Below are 18,052 nucleotides of genomic sequence, written 5' to 3' on the forward strand. Positions count from 1 at the left end.
CTGGAGTGAACAGCAGATGTTGCTATGCTTCTTTGGGTCAAGCTGAGAACAGAAGATCTCTTCTGTCAAATACAAAGAAGGAACTCTAAGAATTTATCATGCTTAGAGTTCCAGAATACCACAGTCATTGGGCTGTCTACATCACCATCTTCTTTCCCAACTGCCCCTCAACGCTCAGGAAAACTTGAGACGTCTTAGGAGGGAGAAGGCGAAAGGGGGCCAAGTGTTATCAGTATGGCCTGATGCCATTTTCATTTCATCAGGTGACTTGAGGTCCACACTTCAAATCCAGACTCCCGGCTTGATGACTCAATCCAAAGTGGTCCAAGACTGTATCTAGCATTACTTAAAGAGCTGAAGTGGTAACTGGTGACAGAGAGGCTATAAAGGGTTAAGGTAGAAAAGAGAATTTCAAACTCTTCTTGTAAATTATCTCCATCTCCCTTGCGGCTCAGCTGGTAAAGAATCCACCTGCTATGTGGGAGACCTGGGTTCAATCTCTGGGTTGGGAAGATCCCCTGGAGAAGGGAAAGGCTACCCATTCCAGCATTCTGGCCTAGAGAATTCCATGGACTGTATAGTCCATGGGGTCACAAAGTGTCAGAAACAAATGAGCAACTCACTTCAAGAAAATCCTTAAGAGAAAATAAACTAAAGAAATGAAGTTTTGCTGATAGTGAAATGTTTTCTCTAAAGGTGGTTTGCAGAATGACAGGGAGTCCCCTCAAGGCTGGCCCAGCCCTGGCCCACCGAGAAGTACAGCCCCTCCTTCATCACCGGGCGGAGGATGTAAAGGGCAGCCAGATGGAGGTGCTAAATGACAGGAGGCAGTCAGGGCTCATGGACTGTCAAGTACTGTGTCATTTTCCAGCCTTCCAGAATCTTTTCAGTTCTTCCAACTCCATTTTCCTCATTTGTCTACTAGAAAATTCGTCGTCATTGTGCCTTCTTAGTCGTGTCTGACCTTTTGTGACCCCATGGACTATAGCCTGCCAGACTCCTCTGTCCAGGGGATTTTTCAGGCAAGAATACTGGAATGGCTTGCCATTTCCTACTCCAGGGGATCTTTCCAACCCAGGGATCAAACCTGGGTCTTCTGCACTGGCAGGCGGATTCTTTATCACTAAGCCAACAGGGAACCCCACTAGGAAATTAAGGTTCAGAAAGACCCAGGTCATGGGACTAGATAGAATAAAATGAGGATTAAATCCCAAGGTTTCCAATCCTTGTCCAGTGCTTTTTTCTACAACATCAAGCTGCTTCTTGAAACAACAAACCATAATACTCTATCTAGCAACTTTCCCAGTAATCATTTGGTCCCTGTCGCAAACCCTCATCTCCATCATTCACTGATGCTTTCATGAAGGACAGTCTTCTAATCATATCTCCATGTTCCCAGAATGGAAAGGAAATTCCAGGGAACCCCTTACTTTTGCTGTGGATATAAGGCCACCAGTGTCCTGGTGCCTGTACATTAAGACAAGTGTGTTGACATTGTTCTTCCATGGAGGAATTATGACCTTTCTTAAGAGAAGCAAGTACTTCCAGCTGACAATGCTGAGCCTTCTATTCACTATGCAAACTGTTTAATTTGGGCAAGGGGAGAACAGATCCATTGTCACAATCTGGCATAATTACTGGGGTTAAAGTAAAATATGTCCTCAAAGAGGAGCAAAAACAATCAAAACATAGCACCATTTGTTGTTCAGTCACTCAGTCATGTCCAACTCTTTGCAACCCCATGGGCTGCAGCACGCCAGGCTTCTCTCTCTCCTTCACTGTCTCCCAGAGTTTGCTCAAACTCATGTCCATTCAATCAGTGGTGCCATCCAACCATCTCATTTTCTGTCGCCCCCTTCTCATAACACCATATTTGGGCTCATATCTGAAAGTCTCATTCAGGATACTAAAAGGGTCACATGTCTCCCCTCACCCCCCTGGATTCCTTCCTATACTATGCCTTTATCCAACTTGAACCACTTAGTCCTTGTAGCCTGCTGACCTGGAACATCCCAGCTGTGTACTGCCAAACCTAGCTAGTTCTGCTTTGGAGTCCTCTGTACTGCCCAGCAGATACAGAGTAATACTTACAGTTTTCCCTTCTCCTGCAGTCCGTTCTCCAACACATCAGACTGTCTCATACCTCAGTGCCTTTGCACATGGTACTCATCTCCCCAAAACGCCCTGTCCCACAAGTCTGCCCAGCTCCTCCATTGTGACGTCTCCCCAACTTCCTCGATGGCTGATCTCTGGCTCTGTGCTATGAGCCCTTGCTGGTTCTTGTTCACACTTCTATGGTTGTACTCATCACACTGTGACACAAGTCATGGAGGACTTCTCTACTAAGCTGCTTACTCAAAGAGGGTAGCGCTTGTGGTTCTTTTTAAATCTCTGTACATCTTGTGCCTAGCAGTGAGGAGGTAGGTGAGTGTCTAGAAAATAAAGTCATTTTCCTAATTCTATAAGCTTCCTGAGGCCAGAGATAAGGGTACTTTTTTTTTTGCACTCCCCCCCGCAAAACAGCACAAATGTCAAGGGCATAAACAGCAACTGCATGCACACAGTAGCTTATTTCTCTATGAAATAGGACAGGCAATACCCAGAGCAGCTCTTAGGGAAATGCTCTCAACCTCACTGAACTAGAGGACTTAGCATCTGAACCTCCTCCTTGTGGACCGATCTGTTTCCACTTCATTTGTGCTAACTCATTTTACACTCAATCAAGTGTGTGCTAAGATCCAGGGTTATCCTCTAGGGACAGGACAGTGACATGGAAATACTAAAAGCTCATCAACAGGCAAATGCCAGGAGAAACCTTCCAGAAAGTGTATTCTGCTCCCTTTTCCCCCAAACAATTTCACTGAAGTGGACAAAGTTCAGTTCATAAAGATGCATTCCCAAGGAGTGACAGAAACCTTGAAAATGATAATACTCAGCAAATGGGAGCCAAATAAGAAATGTTTGCCTCAAGTTTTTAGAAAAATTATAAGGCTAAAAGAAGAACATGTTTAAAGCTAGCCAAAGAAGAAGATAACAAAAGGACTCAGCAATCAGTAAAAAAAAAAAAAAGAAAAAAATTTCAAATAAGTCTGCTTAAAGCAAGAGAGGGGAAAGAAAATACATATTTGAACTTTAACCATCATAGAAATCAAATACCTCATTTTAGATTTAAAATACTCTTCTTCAAGGAAGAAGGAGCCAGAGAGAATGGAAAATAATATTCAATTATTTGTTAACTAATTCAATTCAAACTAAACTCTGGATGAATGGTACTGGTATCTCCCTAATAGAAGAAGACAGTCTCAAAGCTGCCTTTGCACAGCAAGCTCACTGCTCTTCAAGTGAGAGACACATGAACAGCAATATTTTCCAAAGCCGTTTTTACTCACAGTTTACTTGAGACTGAGCAAACAGTCACTGTCTCTTTCAAGCCTAAGCAAAATAACTTCAAAGTCACTAATGAATCTTGCCACCTCTTGGTACCACTGATACAGAACACAGGAGGCAAACTGCACTCGGGCCACAAGGATATGACTTTGGAGCAGATGTTACTGCAAACTTTGGAGCAAGAGCCCATTGGTTCAGATCCCAGCTCTGTCTCTCCTAAAATGCGTGACCATGGGCAAGTCACTGAACATCAATTTCTTCAATAGTAAGATGGGGTAATAAGTGCTGTTCCCAAGGTGGTGTGAGGGTTAATTCCCATCTGCCATATGAAAAATGCTCTTAGTTATTTTAAAAGAGTCAAGGAAAAAATATCTTACTCTCATAAGTATTTCAAGTATAATTTCCAGAAGTATAGTCTTTTATTCAGGGCGATGACTTTTTTCACAACAATTCTACAAGTTATAAAACAGGCAGGTTTGATCATTCCTGTTCTGGCAACTAGAAATCAGATGCACCAACTAACTAGCTGGTTGGCTCAAGGTCACCAAGCTCATATGTTGTAACAGGAAAAGAGCAGAGATCTCCCAACACCCAGCACACTGCTCTTTAGAGGATCATGAATCTGTAGGGACTACAAACATCCAATTGTTAATGAGATTTTTTTTCCTGAATATCAAAAGAAACATTCTTTATAAATCCAAGCACAAGGGCTCTATTATGAAGAGAGAGAAAACAAGCCACAAACTGGAGGAAGCTGGATACTCTATACTGCTCTGCTTATGTGGTGGCAGAAACACGAGATCCAGGTTGAAGCCACGACATTCGGCCCCCCAGCTGTGTGGCTCTCAGCAAGTGAGCTGACCTTTGAGTCTCTTCTTATTAGCCAAATGGGAATCACTTCTCTTCTGTCTAATGCCCAGGGTTCTGTATGATCCAAAAGGAGCAGGTATTCAGTAGTCTTAAGAACCTAGAAAACAGCAGGTACTGATTTGGTTTTTTTCTTTATTTGTGCTTGTGTCTAACAAATTTCTGTACGATATGAAGAGAAAACAAATTTACAAAAAGCCAGCACAGATCTGCTCCTGAGGAGCTTTGGAAAATTCTAATAACTAGGTCACCTACACCAATTAAATGAGCATGTCTGGATGTGGTAGCTGAATATATGCTCAGTTGTGTCCGACTCTTTGCAACCCCATAGGCTGTAGCCCGCCAGGCTCTTCAGTCCATGGAATAGCTCTCCAAGCAAGAATACTGGAGTGAGTTGCCACTTCCTACTCCAGGGGATCTTTCTGACCCAGGGATCAAACCTGCGTCTCTTGCACTTCTTACATTGGCAGGTGGATTCTTTATCATTGTCACATGGGAAGCCTGAATATAGGTGGTTTGTTTTTTCCAAGATCCTCCTATAATTGCAATGTGCACTCATGTCTGAGAAGCACTGGTCTATGCTAGTCCCCACTCAGTAATGTCTTGTTCTTTTCTCACTGTCTCTGTTAACACATGCTCCTTTATGAAACTTCCTGCAGTGCTAGCCAATATGGCAGCCACCAGCTCCATCTATGTGGCTATCTAGTTTCGAACTAATTAAAACGAAAATACAGTTGCACTGCCACATTTCAAGTGTTCGAAAGCTGCACAGGGCTAATGGCTCGCTTACCGAGCTGTGCCAATATAGAGCATTTTCATCATGGAAAGCTCTATTGGACAAGCACTGCTCTAGCCCACACTTCTCTTAATTGTCCATTACAAATACACAGGCATTCATTTTTATAATTACTGGGCTTCCCTAGTGGCTCAGACAGTCAAGAATCTGCCTGCAATGTAGGAGACCCAGGTTCGATCCCCAGATCGGGAGGATCCCCTGGAGAAGGGAATGGCTACCCATTCCAGTATCCTTACCTAGAGAATTCCAACATACCATCTTCAATTTTTTAAATACTGAAGGTGCATAAAGTCTTGTCTCAACATCTAAATCTGCGCTGTTCAATACAGTAGCCACTAGTCACATGGGGCTACTGGCGCTTGAAATGTGGTTAGAGGGACTGGTGAACTGAATTTTTAATGTTACTTTTTAATTCAAATTTAAAACAGACGTTCACTTCAGTTACTGGGCAACTTTAGTATGTGACTACTTTTCCAACTCTGCATTTTCTAGTCTAAAGATCCAGTGTTTTCAGTGAAAATTTAACATCCAAATTGAAATGTGCTTTAAGAGTAAATCAAACAACAGATTTTGAAAAGTTAGTACTTTTTTTTAATGTAAAACTTCATTTGTAATTTGTATACTGAGCACATGTTGAAATAATATTTTTATATTGGCATTATTTATATTAATAAACAATTAAAAGAACAAAAATCTGGACTTTTAACATCATTAAAAATTAATTTCAACTGTCTTTTATCCTTTATAGTAGCTACTGAGAAATTTAAAGTTATGTGATTCACACAGTATTACTATATATGGCTCTCCTCTAAATTATCAAGATACTACATAAATACTGACTCTATTTCAATACATAGCCCAAATACCTTGATCATTCCTAGGTTTGCTTACACAGGAGTGAATTTTAACTGCGAGCTGTGTGTTAAAAATGCAGATTTCCATCCAGAAAAAATAATGTATGCACGAACAATATAGTAGTAACTTCCTTCATTCTTTCATTTTATTTCACCTGGAAGGACACTGCACACGTAATTGCGACTTTAAAAAAAAAAGCATTTGAAAGCAAATAATTACATTAATTATCCATATTCTAATTTAGCCCTGGATGCACAGCACATGCGCTACTCCTCACCCCTGTTGGCCCCACACGGTTATCCGCGCTATCAGAATCAGAAATCACCATCACAGAACCAACTGAAGAGAACATGGTCATCACATATGCAAATAAGCCCACTGGAAAAAGAAGGAATTCTCACGCCTCAATTTATGGAATATTTTTAAAATTTAGACAGCACATACAAAACTGGCTTAAATTGAATCAAAGATGGTTATTAAAGTGCCTAACACAATTCATCTTATACTAAAGCTCTTCTTCTTCAAATCTTCAAATGAAAGCTAGTAATATAATGCGTCTGTTTTGTTTGGTGACCAGCGAAGCAGAAGGAAATTTTGGTAATTTCCAATTCAAGTGTATCACTGCTGTGGCAGCTTAGAGCTCCCAGAAACATCTGTTATTTTTAATACTGTCTCCTCTGGTCCAGGTTAAATTTATTTAATTATTTATAATAGGAAGACTCCTATTATAAGAGGAACTGTAAATTAACTAGCTATTCTACTCTCAATAAAAATTGATGTCTTCCTTTTTAGCCACAAAGTTGATAGAAAATTAATGAAAAGTAGAACACTAAAATAAACAAAAAAATATTTCTGCTTCATAAGCTTATTAATAGTTTCAGTTCCTGCTATAAGATCCCCCAAAATGGGAAAAGGCAAAAATCAATCTCATAAAATAAATCCACTCCCTCAGACTTAAACTCTCCAGGAGGTCTAGGAAATAATGTAAAACAACAAAGACTCTATTTCAATCTTAACAAAAGCAGAAATTAAAATCATGGCATATTCATGAAGGGCCTCATTCCAAAAATGCTTGGTTCAGTGGGAATTCAGATTTGGGGGTATTCTTTGCATTCCAGTAATCTAGAAGAACTAGTGATGGAAAAGGGCACTAAAAGCACCGAGTTCCCTCTGCAAGTTCCCAAGAATTAGCCATCTTCCATTTTTCAAATCTTTTCCACAACAGAATTTCTGCTTTTGATACGTCACTTTAGGTCCCTGAAACACAGAAAAGTTAAATATAGTAAATCTAGAGGCTTGGCCACTTTGCCATCTTCACAGGTTATTTCCAAATCACTGTTGATCTTACCCACTTCCACCAGAGTGCACAGACTGGCTCTGTCCCTCACTGAACTTTCAAAAATGATGGTGCACCGTTTGGTGCCCTGAACTCTATTATACACTTCCCATAAGATCCTCTTTCTCTTTAGGTTCAAACTATCCTGCAAAAAAACAGGATTCATTCCCCCCCCCCCCAAAAAATATCATGATCTCCTCTACAAGAACAACACGATGTTCATCACTACAGGAGGACAGGTCATTCACCTCTGCTCTCAACGAGTTCCCAGCACAAGTTGTGTGTGGGCTGCCTCTATCAGCATCACCCACAGGGTCTGTTAAAAGCCAAACTCCTGGGCTGCATCCCAGGCCATTCGATCAGTCTCTCTGAGGGTGAGTCCCAGGACACTGCCTTTCTAACAAGCACCCTAGTCTAGATGAGAAGCACCCTAGTGTAGATGGGAAGATAAACACACTCACACAAAAGTTAAATAATAGGGCTTCTCTGGTGGCTGAGCAGAAAAGAATCTGCCTGCCAATGTAGAAGATGAAGGTTCAATCCCTGGGTTGGGAAGGTCCCCTGGAGAAGTATTCTTGCCTGGAAAATCCCATGGACAGAGGAGCCTGGCGGACTACAGTCCATTGGGTTGAAAGAGTCAGACATGACTTAGTGACTGAATAACAATATCTAGAGCCGGGGAGCCCTGTGCCACAACTACTGGAGCCTGCACTCCACAAGAGAAGCCACCACAATGAGAAGCCTGTACCCGCCAGTTATAGAGTGGCCTCCACTTGCTGCAACTAGAGAAAAGCTTGTGCAGCAACGAAGACCCAGCACAGTCAAAATAAATTTTAAAATTAAGAAATAAATTTTAAAAACATTAAATAATAGTAATTATGAAGATGACCAATGTTGCAGGATTTTATAAGGATGGACAAAAATAAAAGAGGATGTCTTGGTCTGGCAGGGACAATGCAGGCAAAGGAATACGCAGAAAGAACAGGGGACAGAGGCCATGGTAAAGGAACACATCCAACCAGAACACAGAGTTCTCAATCAAGACCAGGATGGGAAAGGGTGATGAAGGACCTCCTGTGCAGTGACCCGAGTGCCTGGCCAAGCAGTATTGTGAGCCAAGGAATGACCTGTCAAAGACAACGGTTGAGCAATGATGGCAGTGATACAAAAACTTGAAGGAAAATTAATCTGGAGGCCCATTCACCCAGGTTAAGAACCATAAGCCCAGGAGAAGGAACCCAGGCCTCCTTTTCTGATAGACAAAGATGTCTACATTCTAATCCCCATGAACCTGTGACTCTGTTACCTTACATGATGAAAGGGATTTTGAAGTTACGATTACAGTTAAGGACCCTGACATGGGGAGACTATCTCAGCTTATCTGCGTGTGCCCAATCTACAACATGAGTGCCCAGAGTTAGACATCATTTCAAGACCATGGCCAGAGAAATGACAGTATGAGAAGGACTCGTCCTGACGTTACTTGCTTTGAATATGGAGAAACAAGGCCAAAAATCAAGAAATGTGGCAGCTGGAGGAGGCAAGGAAACAAGTTCTCCTCTAGAGCCTCCATAAGGAACACCAACATCTTGACTTCAGCCCAGGGACACCCATGTCCAACTTCTGACCTCCGTAAGTGTAAGATAATAAAGTTGTGTTGTTTTAAGGCAGTAAGTCTGTGGCAATTTGTTATAGCAGCAATAGAAAACTAGAGCATCTTTCGACCGTTTTTTTCTTACCAAGACCTTTACTATATACTATCCTCTCAGACCTATATCCACCCACCACAAAGAGCTGTGGAGAGATCTCTTGAGTTGAATACAAACTCCCAACTGTGTGTAACTGTCACTACTTTCAGAGACTTAAAGTCACAGGTGTGAGTAAGGGGGAGTTAGGAACCACTCTAGGTAGTGTACCTATCACTAACATCAACATTAAGACTTCTTCCTTGTATCACTTCTCCCGAAAACAGTGGGGAATCTTGGAGCAATCTACACCACTACAATCATGGTAATGTTTAAAAGTATCTGTGTTAAATGGATAAAGAGGAAATGTACCATATACACAGTGGAATGGTACTCTGTTGTAAAAAAGAATGAAATAATGCCATCTGTAGCAATATGGATGGACCCAGAAATTATCTTACTAAGTCAAGTCTGAGAAAGACAAATATCATATATATCATTTACATGTGGCATTTTTAGTTTAAAAAAATGACACAAATGACCTTATTTACAAAACAGACTCAAGGACACAGAAGACAAACTAATGATTACCAGAGGGGAAAGCAGCAGGAAGGGATGAATTACACCTTTGGCATTAAGAGATATACAATGCTATATAAAAAAAAGATAAGCAATACAAAGGAACTGTATTCAGTATCTTGTAATAATGTAATGAAAAAGTATATAGTTGAATCACTCAGCTGTATACCTTAAACATATTATAAATCAACTATCCTTCAATTTAAAGGTAAATAAGCAAGCATCTGTTCATGCTTGTCACCCCATTTTATCATGAGCTCCACAAAGAACTGTGCTGTATTTACCTTTATTTTTTTAGATCCTAGCACAGTACCTAGCCTATAGTGTTTGCTTAATTAGTGAAGAGACAAGTCCCAAGTTCTCAAAGTTACCTCCTACCCTGTCCAACTCTGAGAGCATCTTCGTTTCTTGCCCACAACTCTTCTAATTTATTTCAGACATTGACCAGACTCTGCTTAATAACTAATTCCACTTTTTAGGCACTAAAAAATTATCCATAATCAAAACCAAAATATGGTAGTAAGTAAACAGTGTTACTCAAAAATATTTTAATGAAACCTCCATCAAAATGGCATTCCCTACTGGCTAGTGCTTTGAAAATCACCACTTCTCTCTGAATTCTTTGTAAGCAAGAGTAGGCTGAAGGGTATACTAGGTACAAAGAGGTATTGACTCAAACAGCACATTCTCCAGAATCTAGTTTTCAGACAATGTATTAAATACAATATTCTGAGATTCTTACTTCTGACTAACTGAAGGGTAAATTAAAGATGGAGACACTCATTTATTAGACTTCTTTAAACCTCATTTACCAAATCCATGATTCTAAGAAATGAAGCTAAAGAAATCTTCCTCTTTCCATTCATAGGATAGTTGGAAAGAAAATTTAACATAGGAATTTACCAAAGCAACAGATCTACAGGGAGCTTAGAACAAAGCTCCTAGCTTGACATGTTATCTCAAAACATTCCTGCATGTTTCTGATGTTCTGCCTTTGCATTCAAATGCATCAATCAATACCTATGATGCACCAAAATGCTTTGAACTCACTGGACATTATCCAATGAGGAAACTATGACATGAAATACACTGGTGGTCCCCATTGCGATGATGTCCCAACCCTCCAAGGTTCACTCTTTTAGAGCACCAGCCTCAATGTGTGAACAAAAACTTCCCCTCTGCCCTACACCAGCTGAAACTCTCCTCTGACACTTTCATCAGTGTGCCTGTCCTCATTTTCTGTCTATAGATTTGTTAACACCATCCTTTCTTTTAAAGGACTTCATCTGATTTGATTCCATTTCCTTATTTGTTTTCTCTCCCTAAGGCCTTGCTCCTCTTGCCTTTAAAAGGGAGCAAATCCCCACGCCCACCCATTTTAAGTGCACTTTCCTATCTGCTTGTTCTTTCCTTTTCTGTTCACCTTCTGGCAGTGTCATCCTGTGCCCTTCCTCCCAGGCCTCCCTTCTGGCTGGTCATATAAAAGGAGGGTTACCTCCCCACTCCAGGGGTCCCCTCCAAGGGATCTGATCAGAAGAGAAAACCCTTGAGGTGGGCTTTGAATAATACCAGGCCTTCTGTACGCAAAACCTTCTACTCCCATATCTAGGTGGTGGTGTTTAGTCACTAAGTCGTGTCTGACTCTTTTGCGACCCTGTGGACTGTAGCCCTCCAGACTCTGTCTATGACATTCTCCAGCCAAAAATACTGCAGTGGGTTGCCATTTCTTTCCCCAGGGGATCTTCCAGACCCAGGGATCGGGCCCATGTTTCTTGTACTGCAGGTGTATTCTTCACTGCTGAGCCACCAGGGGAGCCCCAAGTATCTAGGGGCTCTAGATATCTAGTATCCCCACAAAAGCTTGGAGACCCTTCATCATCTCTCTGCTTCAAAGGGAGAAACCGGGATAGGGTTTCCTGGCCCTGCAGCAGCATGGGGCTCCTCCAGGCACACTGCTTTTTACATCCAAGTACAAACAGCTACAGGTGGGGAGTGCTTCCCCCAGGGTCAGTCCTTTCTCTGGTTAATTCAATGGCATTAATGGCATTAACAGCCACCTTAGGCCCCTTCCATGGGCTCGCTGATTAAACTTCCAATCATGCAGTGGCCCTTGAAGACAGGGAGCCTGAGCTTAATGAAAAGCTACTGGGATCTCCTTAATGCCCACATTCTTTTCACAGCACGCCAGCAGTGAGCAAATCGGGGCGGATGGCAGCAGAAGTAAGACAAAGCTGGTCATCTGACAAGATTCAGAAAGCATCCACAGTCAAAAGGGAGCTTTTTCTGTGCCTTTTGCACTCTATCTGTTAACTGCATCCTGCGGGATTTTAACAGTTCTTTTTCAAGTGAAACATGACACCCACACAGAGAGAGATTTTCCACTTGATGTGTGAGGATTTTCACCTAGGTGCCTCCAAGTACTGGTGATAAGTCTACAGTCTTAAATTTAATACAAGGCCAAAAAAGATTAAGAAAATCCTGAAAGCAAGCCCTCATTATCAGTTGACTGCACATCCTCTCCCCAACTACAAAGAAAGAAAAAAAAAAAAAAAGACTAATATTATTAAGTTGTTCATTTCCTGCTGTATAATATCTGAGCCATTTAAACAAATCTTATATTTTCCATCGCATTGTCCTATTATTCAAGTTTTTGAAAATATTTTCTTGGCCACAGGAGAACCCGTTTTGAACATGCATATTGTTTAATTAGGCTCTAAAGCCTTGTCTTTTTGTTACAAAGAATCTCCCTTTCGCTTTCTGTTCCTAAAGGTTCTACCCGCAAAGAGCGAGCAGGCGAGGGACAGAAGAGAGACCAGTCTAAAGTCATCAATAACCCAAAAGGATCATACAGATCTTCACCTTCTACCCTCCTGACCCACCCAGCTAACCTTCAATGCAAGCTGCTAAACCAGAAGGGAAACCAGAAGCTGAATTTTAACTCCTTTTGTTTGTTTCCTCCTCTAACAAAGAGGCTAATAAGCAGTAAAACGCCAGAAGGCTGGGCCACAGGGGAGGCAGAGAACAAAACAGGCCTCCTGCAATCCCCAAACTGAACTGTCCACTCCTCTCTGGGACCAAGGGCTGATGATTGTAGACACCTGCCCCTTCACACCAAGTGTTAACATCCAGAAATTCACCTTTCAAGCCAGATGCAGAAAGCTCTTTTTTAAATATATACATAAGGGGTATTTCTTAGCAGACCGCTCCTAATTAAGGAGTCTGTTCATAAACACACAGGGTCAGCCCCGCCCCGGAATCCAATCCTGACCTTTCATACCTCCGTGTTTTCTTTCTAATCCTGGCCCACAGTGAGGTTAAACTCCAAGGTTTACACTTGGACTGAGCAGCTGAGAACCCAGCCCTGTGGCTTCCACACCCACCCCCTCCATCGCCTAATTCAACCACTAATTGCAGCTCACCTGGCACAACACCCCTCCCATCTGGTCCCGACAAAAGCGCAAAGGCAGCGCTGGGCCAGAGGCAGGCCCTCCTCTGCAGTTAGGACAGTTGCTCAGTTACTTCCCCTACATCCTCAAACAGGTCCCTCACCTGAGAGAGAGTGAGAGAGTGTGTGTGTGAGAGAGAGAGAGAGACGGAGAGGGGAGAGAGAAAAGATATTCTAAAGTGCCCATGTGGGAATGATCTGAGCAGTCACATCTGTCCCATTACAAAAGTGCTTTTTAAAAGACCTATTTTTTTTTTTTTTTTTTTTTGCACAAATTCCTACCAACCCACAAGTGTCTTTGTAAAGATGTTTTTGCTCCATCAACCTACTGCGTAGTGGTTTCTGCCCACAAAAATAAAGTGGCAGCCCGGCCCCATCCTCCAATGGTGACCCCCGGAAGTAAAATGTGCATGTGAAAGGCAGACAGATAAGACTGACCATTCTGAAACGTGACCAAAGACAGGTGGGACATTAGGCACAGAGACTGCCTTCTGCAAGCATTTCTGGTGGTTCAATGAACCCCGCTCCTGAGAAACTGATTTCAAAGATCAGTGACCTTCCTTCAGCATCTACAAGCCCCTTAACCATCTCTCAAGATGTGGAGAGGAAAGAAGATCCTAACACCTGGAGTGACCAAAGCAGCAAACTTCCCCACTGAGGAGTGAATGAGTGAAGGGGACAGGGAAGCCCTACTCTGGGCCAGGTGATCATGGGCACTATCCTGACATCGGAAATCAGTGGTCCAGAGACTTCAGATCAAGGCCAGGGAGCACACTTGGCCAGAGTTCTTCTGGGTTTGGGGACAATGGCTGGTGGCCTTGGTTTTCCCAACTTTGTGGTCCAGTCCCTCCTGCTCCAGTTCTTCTCCCTCTGCCCATGCCTGACATGCCCCATACAGGCCTGGGCTCAAGAGTAATGCAGGGACACATTAAGCCCCAAACTGAAAGTTCAGCCAGAAGTGTATACAGAAGTGTCGGATGGCTGTGCTTCTCCCCATCAAGCTCCCAAAGCCACCTCATTGTGTTAATGCACCGAGTGTTCGTGGACTCTGCAAGTCTTGGAGCTCAGGCTCCTGGCTCTACACTTACTCACTACAACACCTCGGATAGGAGAGTTCACCTGCATGCTCCAGTCTCTAATCTGTAAGATGGTGCTAACTAATAGCACAGACATCAATCAAGTACAACTCGAATAAATTAATATGCATGAAAGTGTGAATCACAATAAACACTCCATAAACATGAGCCCATGAACTGCAGAACAGCAAGCGATTGGAACATAAACATACATTCAATGTATTTTGGAACAATATAAAAGCTTATAAAACCAGAATGCCAAAAGTTCAAAGTTAGCACCTCCAGCAGAATATGAGGGAATACATAGCATTTTCATAGTTACCTGATTCCATGGCTTGCAAATTTTTTTAAGTCCTGGAACATTATGTTCAACAAAATCCTATTCCAAGTTCAAAAGACAGAACAAAAGTGGAGATACTCCAACTGAAGCTGTAAGGATGGGAGTGGGGGGAACGAAAACCTGGGGACCCAGTGGCCCAGACACATCTGAGACACACCTTTGAAAACCTTCACCGCAAGCCAATGGACACACAGAGCAGGGACTTGATCTCATGATCTCATCCCGTGCTGTGACATGACAACATTCAGTGGTTTTGAAGAGTGGAGCAAAGAGGTAAGAGGGTGAAGACAGAGACTGGCTCTGAGATTTCTGTGAGCACTCAGGCAGGAGACAGTGAGGTCAGGAAGAGGAGACTCGGGGCTGACTTATTCAGAAGTGGGGAGCTGAATATGACTGCTTTCTGGCCTAACTCTATGTATGTGTGTGTTATGGATGAGGGCTGACCAATTACTTTTTAACAGGAAAAATTTAGGGAAAAGGCTTTGTAAAAATAATCTAGCTAAAAGCATAAAAGATTTGGGGTTTTCATCCTTAAATATAACACCAACCTGTATAAAGTCTCCAGTTATTGTAATTATGATGTATGGAGAGCATATAATACTTTAAGGTTCTATCCAGTCAATTCTCACTGTAGAATACCACAGAAGTAAAAAATATAAGTTGGTCGTGTCTTCACGCCCTCATGAATTTACTCAAAGGTAATCCTGTGTTCTAAATCCTTCCTTTTATATTCTCGTATATCTTCTCTTTCCTATCAATGTAAAGCAAAAATAAATGTGATGTTAACTAGAAGTTCTGATTAATACAGGTTTTATGTATTTGGATTTGAAATGTAGATAATCATCTGCAGTATATTTGTCTAATTGTTTTGCTAAGGCAAATATTAAAATTAGTTTTTTACTCCCTGAGCATTTGGTTATCGAAAAGCCTCATGGGGAGTTTTTCAAGAAATAGATTATTTCCACATGGGTAACTGAGAAAGTGCTATAGCTACAGAGGCCTTAAAATTAGAGGAAAGCACACAGAAGTGGCTAGGGGTAGACTTAGAAGAAGGTATTACTCAGCTTTGAAATCTGTTTGAGTGAGGGAGAGTTTACATCTGGGTGGTAATAATTCTTCAGACCACTGCAGGAAATCACAGGGATTTTATGTGGTCTATCAACTACATGCTTCAGCCAAATAGATTTGACACCTTATCAGAGAAGCTTCTTCTAAGATCAAATTTCATTTTCAAAACCTTTGGACTTTTTAAATGACTGTCTCTATCCTAAAAAGCCACAACTCTTATATAAACCTATTTGCACTAGGTGACCAGGCAATGAAAACAAGACCTAAGTAGGAACACTTAATCTGTGCAACCCCAAAGTTCTGCTCAAATGGTTGAACCTCACTGCAAAGTTTTCCATCTGCTCTAGAGGCTAACAGCAGGTCATTTCAAACACCTGAAAGAGGCATTTACCATGAAAGCCTTGATTGGTTCTTCCCTACAGGGTTGGGAGCCCCAAGGTTCTGCCATAAAAGTACAGATTACTCGGAGGGGTTTGGGGCGGGGGAGGGTCAAGAAAAGAACAAAGAAATCCTACACTTGTTAACTAATTTTGCAGAAATCTTTAAGATGGCAGGGAAATCCTGAAAAGGGATCTTATATCCCAGTGCCTATGAGTGGAGGAAAAAAAAGAAGAAAGTAGGCCCAGACAGTCTGCTCCCTGCATAAGCTTAAAGCTGCATAAGCTTAAAGGTTACACATCTAAGAGGCCTCCTGCAATAAACACTTGGTCACCTGGGAAAGAGAAGCCAAAGAATGAAAGAAAAAGGGAGGGAAGAAGTGTATCCATAAAGAGATGGCATCTAGTCCTTTCTAGCAACTAAGAGGCATGATGTATTCACAACGAGGGACACATTTGACAGCCCCCCTCTGGTGCCTTCAGTGTTGAACCTGACTGAGTGACATCTGACCCAGCGACACTGAGGCTTCAAACATGCCTTTGTCAGGCACAGGTCTTTCGTTTTTCTCACCAAGCCAAAGTGCAAGGCTTAAAAGCACTAAACAATTCTGTATTTTGGAGACTCTTAAAGGGACAAGTGTATGAGACAGAGAAAAAATCGAGACACACACACTGAATCAGTTATCTGGGTGCAAGTTTATATAGATCTTACCAAAGCAGCACTCCCCAAGGATCTTTTTCAATTTTTTTTTTTTTTTTAACATAAGTGGTCACTGACTTACTTTTGGAGAAGGCAATGGCACCCCACTCCAGTACTCTTGCCTGGAGAATCCCATGGACGGAGGAGCCTGGAAGGCTGCAGTCCATGGGGTCACTGAGGGTCGGACACGACTGAGGGACTTCACTTTCACTTTTCACTTTCATGCACTGGAGAAGGAAATGGCAACCCACTCCAGTGTTCTTGCCTGGAGAGTCCCAGGGACGGAGGAGCCTGGTGGGCTGCCATCTATGGGGTCGCACAGAGTCGGATACAACTGAAGTGACTTAGCAGCAGCAGACCTACTTTTAAATCCATCACTGAGAAAAGTGCAAGACTTCAAGAGAATTGCAAAGGTGTTTGACAAATGCTTTGGTGAATGCATCCAGGCTTGGAGAGCATGCTCAAGTTATAATAGGTTTCCTTTTACATTGTAAAAAACCCCAAAAGAGAAAACCCCCAAGAACTGTACCCCACGTTTCACCTGTCCTTCCAAGATTAGTCAAAAAAGGAGAGGTTCCTGAGCAAGCTTGTTGTTTTGACTGAGGGTCAGTCTAGGCTTGTCCTGACAATTCACATTCCATGTCCCTGGAGGATTCTTTTATGTTACTCTTGTTTGAACATTACTAAAACTCCACACAAGACAAAGATGCCACATCCTTTAAAACACATACACACATACCAGTCCCAAGCAGGTATAAACACTTGCTTGACTAATGCTTTGCACATGCCCTAGAAGCAGCTCCATAAAAGGATAGTACAAACCAATAACCCTCTTGTACGAGACAGCAAAAGAGACACTGATGTATAGAACAGTCTTATGGACTCTGTTGCAGAGGGAGAGGGTGGGAAGATTTGGGAGAATGGCATTGAAACATGTAAAATATCATGTATGAAACGAGATGCCAATCCAGGTTCGATGCACGATACTGGATGCTTGGGGCTAGTGCACTGGGAAGACCCAGAGGGAGGGTATGGGGAGGGAGGAGGGTTCAGGATGAGGAACACATGTATACCTGTGGGGGATTCATTTTGATATTTGGCAAAACTAATACAATTATGTAAAGTTTAAAAATAAAATAAAATTAAAAAAAAAAAAAAAAGGATAATACAAACCAGTAGTAGTATCCAAAACCACGAAATCAAGCAATGAATACTTAAACACCAAGGACTACTGAAACAATCAAATACAGAACAGTCTTTTTGGTTTTTTCCCCAAGCCCCAAAAGCTCGGTGCAAAAATCTCTGCTGCAAAATATTCATTTTAAGCAACTCCCTAAAAGATGCAACCAGGTTCAACGAATTCTACAGGTGTAGGAGAAAGTCCAGAGATGCATTTGTAACCATTAGTATAACCTGCAATGTCTTATACTGACAAAGATGCCAGTGAAAAACTTTTCCTCTATAGAATTACAGATGAAAAATAAAAGCAAGTAGCGCCTGAAAGACTTGTTAGATTTCACAGACATTTTCAACGGAATGCC

At 41.9% G+C, this 18,052-nt stretch overlaps 1 protein-coding gene and 1 long non-coding RNA gene across 6 annotated transcripts in view; both read right to left on the reverse strand.

Moving 5' to 3' along the window:
• Nucleotides 1–18,052, reverse strand: part of FMNL2 (formin like 2) — a 332,616-nt gene that overhangs the window by 200,304 nt on the left and 114,260 nt on the right.
• The window catches only part of LOC112442568 (uncharacterized), a 63,402-nt gene that overhangs the window by 568 nt on the left and 44,782 nt on the right, over nt 1–18,052 (reverse strand). Inside the window, exon 1 of the long non-coding RNA XR_003030741.2 lies at nt 1–18,052. This exon is cut by the window's right edge and continues 44,782 nt beyond it. This is a non-coding gene — a long non-coding RNA (uncharacterized lncRNA).

This window comes from Bos taurus, chromosome 2 (assembly GCF_002263795.3).
Source record: "Bos taurus isolate L1 Dominette 01449 registration number 42190680 breed Hereford chromosome 2, ARS-UCD2.0, whole genome shotgun sequence".
Lineage (NCBI taxonomy): Eukaryota > Metazoa > Chordata > Mammalia > Artiodactyla > Bovidae > Bos > Bos taurus.